Genomic DNA, 10,362 nt, shown 5'->3' on the forward strand with positions numbered 1-10,362 from the left:
TTGTACATTTACACAGAGGTCTTGGCTGGGTTCAGTCACCTTTACTGTCCAGATCATCTCAGCACCACATCACTATTTCAAGGCTGTGTCCTGGGCGGGCAAGGCAAGCAGAATGCACATTCCAAGGACAGGGGAGAGGGTGTGGAGCCTTGGGTTGGCAGGGTCCTGCTCACTATTCAAGCAGTAGTCATGTCCTCTCAATGACCTCCCTCAACAAAAAAGCATACAAATAATTATTATGGTTTATATTTGTCAACTCTAATGCCATATACATAATGCTGATCCTCCAGTGGACCCAGGAAGCCATAGTAGAGCATAAGCCATTAATAGAACACTTGGTGACGGATCACTCTCAGATCAAAGATATAAAATGTCACGGTTGGGAATTAATAAATTATTACAAGTTAAATACATTATTTAAAAAAAATCACTGAAGACATAAAGCAATCACGAGTGGGAGTCAGCAGAAACAACAAACAACAGATTAAGAGTCCTAATGATTTCAGATATTGGAATGATCAGATACAGAGTAGAAAATGAATATGCATAAAATTTTAAATATAAAAGATGAAATCACAAAAAAGAGCAAGAAACAAGTAACAAAAATGAAAAGACTGATGTGAAAAAGAACATAAAGATAAAACTTAGAAATTAAAAATAGAAATGTTTAAGTTAAAATTCAATAGATAATGCCTCATAAATTTCTGGTGGGAGTGAAAATTGGGACAACGCCCTTGAATAGCATGTTTTGGCGTTGTCCTTTAAAGTCAAAGATATGCACACACTATGACCCAGCAATTCCACTCCTAGGTATACACCATAGAGCTCATTTTCCAATTTGGCAATTGCTAGACACGTGACTATTGAGCACTAGACATGTAACTATACAGGAATGAAAATGAATAAACCAGAGCCACAAGCGACAATTTCAATGACTCTTAGGAACATAATTTTGAGTAAAAGAACGAAGACACACAAAAATATGCTGATACAATCCTATCTGTTCAAAAGCAGACAAACGATATTTAAATCTATATACACAAGTAGTAAAAGTATAAATGAGAAATGATTATTACTATAAAAGTCAAGTATTTACTTCTAAGGAATGGAAGAGGGGTATGATTCCCTCCAAACTACTACAATCAAAGAACCTTCTTCACATTACTTAAAGAGGGTAAATGAGGGACGGTATTTTCATTCTCTGGAGTAACGGAGATAAAAAAAAAAATCCATTCCTCCTGTGTTACCTATACTGGACTCCAATAGTGTTGAAATATAGATTTCATTTTTTCCTGATGAAAAACATTATAAAGTGAAAAAAACACGTCTAAAAAAAAGAGGTTATGCTTTTGTCTGTCTGACTACTGCAAAAATGGCTGTCATATAATGACAACAATGAAAAGACATTGTGGAAATGGAAAAGTCAGCTGTGGGTTTGAAACCGTTTCAAGAATGTTATCTATTGGATCCTAAAAAAGAAAGAGATGCCAAAAGCAACAACATGGGTAAGGCTATGGAGAATCCACGTGCGTCATACAGAGGGAGAAATCTGGTGTCCCTGCGGAAAAGCAGCCCACCACTGCCCGGTTAATTTCAAAATTCATTTAACTGGGATTCATCAGCTATGCAGGTGTTTTAGTGTCTTGCTCTTACGTGGCAATCACGATTCTAAGAATGCATTTTCTCACTGATGCCCAGTCGGAGAAAGGGGCCTTCACTTTATGCTCTTTTAGATTACTGCCAAAAAAGGGGAGGGGTGGGGATTACCTGCGGAAAACAAAAGGTGAGAACCAGGGGAATGAGGAAGAGAAAAAATAGAGTGAGCTCGGGAACAGTGCCTGTAAGGTTCGAGGCGCTGTTTCATGCTTGGAGTCTTAGAAGCTTTTTGCTATAATGTTGGTGCAGAGCAAACAACAAAAATATGGGTTTCCTGTGAAAGTAGCAGATTCTGTGTCCCCCGTGTTCTTCTAGGAGAGGCCGAATGACCATGTATCTGTATGTTACACTAGGAAAGGGTTGTATACAAATCCAGTAGTTTATAAAAAGTCATTTATAGATCTCTGGAAATAAACAGAAGTTTCATGTTTATTACTATCCAGCATGTATCAAGTCACAGTTCAACTGTAGCCTGTTTTATAATAAAGCGTCAGCTACCTCATGTGATTGATTGAATGCCATACGGAAAGTGAGAAAAAGAATGGCTGTGTGGGTACGGAATGACTTAAGTGTGTTGGTGGTTTATCGTAAGGATCGCAGGGCTGACTGGGGGCTGCGTCCCCTGCCACTGTTCAGCATCACAAGACAGGAGAATTGTACTACTTGTCGCTAGCCTGGGAGTTCCCTTTTTTTCTGCACAGAAAGAAATGTACCTCTATACAAAGTCTCAAAATAGGCCACCTTTTAAAACAAGTCAATGATTTATAGGAAACCACGACTGTAACACGTAACTAGCTGATGGAAATCTAATAGAGGTATAATAATAATAATAAATCTGAAGTGTTCTTGAACAAAATATGTAAAGAGAAGATTATCAAAGTCTAAAAAAGTGAGCCTTCATAGATAATCTGACAAATTATCTATCATACAGTATTTAAAATTTCCATTACTATATTTTTAAGAATAATCTTTTAGGGGCGCCTGGGTGGTGCAGCGGTTGGGCGTCTGCCTTCGGCTCAGGGCGTTATGGGATCGAGCCCCACATCGGGCTCTTCCGCTGTGAGCCTGCTTCTTCCTCTCCCACTCCCCCTGCTTGTGTTCCCTCTCTCACTGGCTGTCTCTATCTCTGTCAAATAAATGGATAAAAATCTTAAAAAAAAAAAAAGAATAATCTTTTAAAAAATAAATACACAGTTACAAACTTATGTTGCATATTTAACACCTTTTAAACTAATCATAAATGACAAATACGGTACCTATGAACCCATAATATCCTCATAAAAATTAGAATTTGATTACTATTAAAAGGAAGATTTAAGTCTTTTGATAAAGTAGTGATCACTGGATGATAACAAAAATTTGAGAACCATTCCCTCAGGTGACCTAGCAATGTTGGAAACAGTGAGATGGTCAACAGACCTCTAGAGGACGGTATTAAAGGTTCTCTACAGCCTTGCCCTACCCGATTTTCCAGCTTTGTCTCACTATACCATCCCACACTATTCCAGAACACGTCTGTGCTGTTGACATTCTCAGCCTCAGCTTCTATATATTTGCACGGTCCCTGAGCCTAGAACATTCTCACCCCCATTTCTGCCTCTGATATTCAACTTATTCATCAAGATTAGTTCAAGTGCCACTTTTTGTAGGCAACCTTCCCTACTCTTTCCACACGACCACGTGTACACTCAGGGATGTATGGTGGTCATTTGTATGTATATACACACTTAATCTCTTTGAAGGCAGGAACATGTTTTGTCCATTGTTTGTCTCTTAGTACCTAGCACAATACCCTATAAAAGTTCACTGAATTGATTGTTCAAAATGGAGGTTTCTAAGGTATTTTAGTGATAGGAACCCATGGAAGAAGTATCTTTGGGAGATATGGTTTAGACTGCGTGTATTTCAAAGCTACTGACTAAAGAAAACTCTGGCTTTATTATTGATAAACCTGTGATCTACAGGAATAAAATAGATACTGGTGAAACTCTTAATATACATCAACTCATCACTGCTGGTTTGATTTCATAGTCTGCTAAATCGTCTGCTACGTACAAATATCAACACTTTAGAAAAGAACCCTGTGTCAGGTTGTAACAGGTCCTGCTGGAGGAAGGGCAACGAGACTGCCTCTAGAGGTAGGAGTTGCTCGATTTCAGTTCTCTCTTGGAAATTTCCTCAGTAAGTCAGAGGTAATGATGATTTACAAACCAACTGAAGGCTGAGCTTGTAGGTGGATTAATGAAGAAAAACAAAGGAAAAGCCTAGAACCAAAAGTGAGATTACATAAGCCACAGACAGGGAACAAATATTTACAAATCATATATTTGATTAAAGACTTGTACCTAGATTACATAAAGAATCCTTACCACTTGATAATAAAACAAATAACCCAATTTAAAAATGGGCCAAATTCTTGATCAGACATTTTGCCAAAGAAGACATACTAATGGTGAATAGATACACAAAACGTGCCTAATATCATTAGTCATTAGGGAAATAAAAATTAATACCAAGTGAGATATCACTATACACCCTTGAGGAAGTCATAATGTTAAAAAGAAGAAAATACCAAGTATTGGCAAGGGTGTGGATGAATTGGAATTCTCATATGTTACTGGTAGGAATGTAACATAGTACAGCCACTTTTGAAAACAGATTGGTAGTTTCTTAAAAATTACATACAACCTAACAAGTCCACTTAGAAATCTAACCAAGAAAAATGAAAAAGTGTCCACACAAAGACTTGAGCAAACATTTTCATAGCAACATTATGACAGTCAAAAGGAGAAACAACACAAATGTTCATCAACTGGGAAGTGGATAAACAAAATCTGGTATTATCCATACAATGGATACTATTTTGTGATTAAAAAGGAACAAAATAGGGGTGCCTGGGTGGCTCAGTCGGTTAAGCGTCTGACTTGATTTCCGCTCAGGCTATTGTCTCAGGGTGGTGAGATCAAGCCCCACTTCAGGCTCTGTGTTGGGCGTGGAGCCTGCCTGGGGTTCTCTCTTTCCCTTTCCCTCTGCCCCTCCTGCTCAGGCTCGCAGGCTCGCATGCAATCTCTCTCCCTCTCCCTCTCTCTCTCTCTAAAAACAAAACAAAATAAAAAAAGGAACAAAGTACTGATGCATATACTATGCAATGGATGAACTTCAAAAACATGCCAAGTGATAGCGGCCAGATACAAAAGACTACTTACTGTCAGAAAGTAGAATGGTGGTTGCCAGGGGCTGGAGAGAAGGGAAAATATGGAATTAATGTTTAGTGAATACAAAGTTTCAGTGTAGGAAGATGGAAAAATTCTGTACATAGTGGGGGAAAGTACCCACTGTGAAATGTGCCTACAGCCTTTTCCAAAACAATGCCTACTCTTGGCGGGGGGAGACAATAGCAGAGCCTCATCTTATGTGGGGGATGTGCATTTCCTCGACTTCAGCTCCCTCTAGGCTTGCTTTTTCACCTAAATTCAATGAAGGAGGAGGCTAACAAACACTTGTGAAGGTCACAGATCAGGGACAGAGGCCTACTAAGAGATTGAGATTTAATCATAAGATTATACAATGACTCTCTCCTTCCATACCTTACCACCATACCAATAGGTCTCTAATATAATAACATGGAATTACCGCTGAAGGAGTGGCAAGACACAGAGTCTCTCTGAAAAGAAGTTCTTATGGAAGCCCAAAGTTTAGAGAGAGAAAAAGAACACTAGAGCAATGTGAACTGTATGGCACCTGCAGCTACAGAAAACATTCAACACAGTGCATCTCCCAGCCAGATTAACATAAAGTCTCACACGAAAGTCCTATTTACCTCATGATACTTCATATCCAGCTTTCAGCAACAACAAAAAATTTTACAAGTCATGCTAAAAGGCAAGAAAAAACACGGTCTAAAGAGACAAAGCATCGCAAACAGAGTCAGGCGGACACAAATGTCAGATGATCAGAATGGGAATTTAACTATGGTCAATATGCTTAAGGGCTCTTGTGGAAAGCTTAAGACAACATGCATGAACAGAGATATGGAAACTCTAAGAAATAATAAAAAGGAAATGCTAGAGGTCAAAGGTACTGTAACAGAAATGAAGACTGCCTTTGGTGGAATCATCAGTACACCTGACATGGCAGAAGAAAGAACCGGTAGTCTTGAATACCAGTCAACGGAAACTTCCGGAAATGAAATGGAAAAAGAAAAAAGACTTTAAAAAAGAACAGAACATCCAAGAACTGTTAGACAAAGGGTGTAACATACATATAATTGGAATACCAAAAGGAAAGGAAGGAGATAATGGAGGAGAAGAAATACTGAAAGTAATAACATCCCAAGAACTTTCCAAAATTAATGACTGACAGCAAACCACAAATCCAGAGAGCTCAGAGAATATCAAGCAGGATGAATGTCAAAAAAATATCTACTTAGCATGTCATATTGAAACTCCAGGAAACCAGAAACAAACTTCAAAATCTTGAAAGAAGCCAGAGATGGGAAAAACTTACCTATACAGGAACAAGGAGAACAATTACAGAGACTCTTGTCAGAAACCATGCAAACAAAGGAGAGTGGAGTGAGATGTTTAAAAGTGTTGAAAGAAAAAACCCACCAACTGAGAATTCTATATTCAGCAAAATTATCCTTCACAAGTGAAAGGATAAAGACTTTCTCAGAAAAAGAAAACCTGAGAGAATTCACTGCAAGCAAGAAATGTTACAATGTTCTGCCTTGCAAGAAGTGTTAAAAGAAGTTCTTCAGGGAGAAGGAAAATGATACAGTTCAGAAACTTGGATCTACATAAGGGAAGAGTGTCAGAGAAGGAATAAATGAATTAAAATAAAAACTTTTGTTCTTCTTATTCTTAATTTATTTAAAACTAAACTTTAGACTGTATAAGGTAATAATAGAAACAACATATTGCGTGATTATAGCATATGTTTAAGTGAAATTAATGAGAGTGATGTCAGAAGGGTCAGGAGGAAAGAACCGGGAATATTATATTACAAGGTACCTGCACTACATGAAATTAGCTTTAGATTAGTTAAAAATATACATTGTAAACTCTAGGGCAACCACTAACATTTTTTATTAAAGAAATATGATGATTGCTATCCTAAGAGAGGAGATAAAATAGGTAATATAAAATTATCAACTAAAATCAGAGAAGGCAGAAAAAGAGGGAGAAGAAAGTAAGGAAGAATAAATGCAATGATTGAAAACAGTTAAAAACATGGTAGATATTAATCTAATTATATCAATCACTTTCAACGGAAGTGTTGTAAATACAACAATTAAAATACAGAGATTGTCAGAGTGAATAAAAACAAGACCCAACTATGTGTCATTTATAAGAAACCACTTTAAATATAAAAACACATATAGAGGGTACCTGGGTGGCTCAGTCAGTTAAGTGTCTGCCTTTGGCTCAGGTCATGGTCTCAGGGACCTGGGATCGAACCCTATGTTGGGCTCCCCACTCAGCAGAGAGTCTGCTTCTCCCTCTCCCTTTGCCCCTCCCCCCTGCTTGTTTTTGTTCTCTCCCTCTCAAATAAATAAATAAATAAATAAATAAATAAATAAATAAATCTTTAAAAACACACATATAGATTAGGGGTGCCCGGGTGACTCAGTCATGATCTCAGGGTCATGAGATGGAGCCCCACGTCCATGCTCAGCAGGGAGTGTGCTTCTTTCTTTCTCTCCCTTTCCTTCTGCTTCTCCTCCACTCATGCTGTCTCTCTAAAATAAGTAAATAAATATTTTTAAAAAACCACATATTGATTAAAAGCAAAGGTTAGAGAAAGATATGCTAATACTCATTAAAAGAAAGCTGGGGGCGCCTGGGTGGCACAGCGGTTAAGCGTCTGCCTTCAGCTCAGGGCGTGATCTCGGCATTATGGGATCGAGCCCCACATCAGGCTCCTCTGCTGTGAGCCTGCTTCTTCCTCTCCCACTCCCCCTGCTTGTGTTCCCTCTCTCGCTGGCTGTCACTATCTCTGTCAAATAAATAAATAAAATCTTTAAAAAAAATAAAAAAGCTGAAGTAGCAATATGATTTTAAAGAAGAATCAGAATAAGAACAATTATCAGAGATGAAGAGGGCATTACAAAGATAAAGGGTCCATTTTCCAAGAAGACATAACAGTTCTTACTATGTATGCATTTAACAGAGAGCATCACAATACATGAGACAAAAACTGGAACTAAAAGGAGAAACAGAAAAATCCTCTGTTATAGTGAAAGACTTCAGTACACCCTTTTAGTAGTTAATAGATTAAAACAGCAGAAGATCAGTAAGGATACAATCAACCTGGAAAACATTATCAATTAACTTAATCTAATTGACATTTATAGACTGCTCCACCCAGTAACAGCAGAATACACATTCTTTTCAAATTTGAATAAACAATCACCAAAATAGGCCAAATTCTGGATTATAAAACACACCTTTACAAATTGAAAGTGTAGCAGTCATACCAATTATATTTTCAGACTACAATACAATTAAACTAGAAATAAGTTACTGAAAGATAGCTATAAAACTTCCAAACATTTGGAGATTGAACAACGCACTTCTCAATAACATATGTCAAAAACTAAATCTCAAGAGAAATGTGAAAGTATTTTGAAATAAATGAAAATACAGCTTATCAAAATTCATGGGATGAGCAAAAGCTGTTTAGAGGGAAGTTTATAACATTAAATACATGTATTAGAAAAGAAGATCTAAAATCAATAATCTAAGCTTCCACTTTAGGAAACTAAAGAAGGGTACTTTAAACCTCAAGCAAGCAGAAGAAAAGAAATAATAAAAATTAGAACAGAAATAAATGGAATTGAAAACAAGAAAGAAATAAAGAAAATCAATGAAATTTAAATGTACTTCTTCAAAGAAATCAATAAAATCAATAAACCTCTAGCCAGGCTAATTAAGAAAAAAAGAGAAAAGATACAAATGACCATTATCAATAATGAAAGAGGGACCTACTGATCCCATGGACACTTAACAATAATAAAAAAGTAATATGAAAAGCTCTGGGTCTATAAATTTGATAACTTAGATGGAATGGACCAATAACTGAAAAACACAATCTGAATAGCCCACGCTATTAAAGAAATTGAACCACTAATCAACTGTCCAAAAAAGAAAGCACTAGGACAGGATGGTTTCAGTGGTAAAGTCTACCAAATATTTAAGGAGGAAGTGACACCAATTCTCTACAATCTCTTCCGGAAAACAGAAGCAGAGGAAGCACGTCCTAACTCGCTCTATGAGCTTAACATTACCATAATGCCCAAAGCAAATTAAGACAGTACAAGAAAGAAAACTGCAGAGCAAGATCTGTCATGAACATAGATGCAAAAATCCTCAACGAAATATTAGTGAACTGAATTTAACAATATATAAAAAGAATTATACACCACAACCAAGTGAGGTTTATTCAGATGTACAGGGTGGCTCAACATTTAAAAATCAATCAATAGAATATATACAAATATCAAATCATTATGTTATACAACTGGAATTAATATATATGTCAACTATACTTTAATACAAAAATAAAATGGAATCTCTGACTTGGAAAAAAAATCACTGTAATCCATCCCATCAGTAGTCTAAAGAAAAATAATGTGATCCTATCAATTGATGCCCAAAAAAGCATGCGACACAATTCAGTAGCCATTCATGACAAAAACTCTCTGTAAACTTAGAGGGGAATGTTCCCAACTTGATAAAGAACATTGACAGAAAAACCTATCTCTAATATCATACTTAATGGTGAGAAATTAGTCATTTTCCTCCTAAGATCAGGAACAAGGAAGGCATGAATGATGGGGAGGAGTCAGCAATGCATATATCTGGTGAGGAACATTCCAGATAGAGGCACTTGCAAAGATGGGAAAGAGCCTGACATGCTTGTGGGAAAAGGGAGGAGTTTAGTTAGAGTGCTTTGAGTATCCTGCATTAGCAAGAAGGTGGTAGGAGGTAAGATTACAGGCATAAGAAGAGGCTCAATTATGCAGAACCTTGAAATTAAGGTAAGGAGTTTGGATTTTATTATAATAGTAAGTTAGAGAGGGGTATGGTGTTAGATTTTTAAGACTTTTTTGCTTGCTGACATGAACTGTGGCGATCTATGTTCTTGGGAAGTGTTCACTCTGCATCTGGATTCAGAAGAGAAGATGAATCCATTATCAGCTAATGCTATATGTACTCTCGCATAGTTTTGTAAGGAGCTTTAACAAAATTGCCAACCCCAGAGAAGAAAGGTATGCAGCCACCACTGCTTTTGGATTGGCATTATAAGGCAGGAGGTATTGACAAGGCAGAGGCAAAGAGAAGAAAGTTGGAGAAGTTCAAAGCCAATTTTTTAAAGTATGTGATTTTATTTTATTTTATTTTTAAGATTTTATTTATTTATTCGACAGAGATAGAGACAGCCAGTGAGAGAGGGAACACAAGCAGGGGGAGTGGGAGAGGAAGAAGCAGGCTCATAGCAGAGGAGCCTGATGTGGGGCTCGATCCCATAACGCCGGGATCACGCCCTGAGCCGAAGGCAGACGCTTAACTGCTGTGCCACCCAGGCGCCCCTAAAGTATGTGATTTTAAATGTAGTTTTTCTACATTTGTATTCTCGAGAAAATGTGAACAGACACAAGGAACCTGTCTACGTCTTTGCTGCAAAAATGTTATTGAAAGCCAG

Source organism: Ursus americanus, chromosome 2, assembly GCF_024610735.1.
Source record: "Ursus americanus isolate L20-20 chromosome 2, mUrsAme1.1.p, whole genome shotgun sequence".
NCBI lineage: Eukaryota > Metazoa > Chordata > Mammalia > Carnivora > Ursidae > Ursus > Ursus americanus.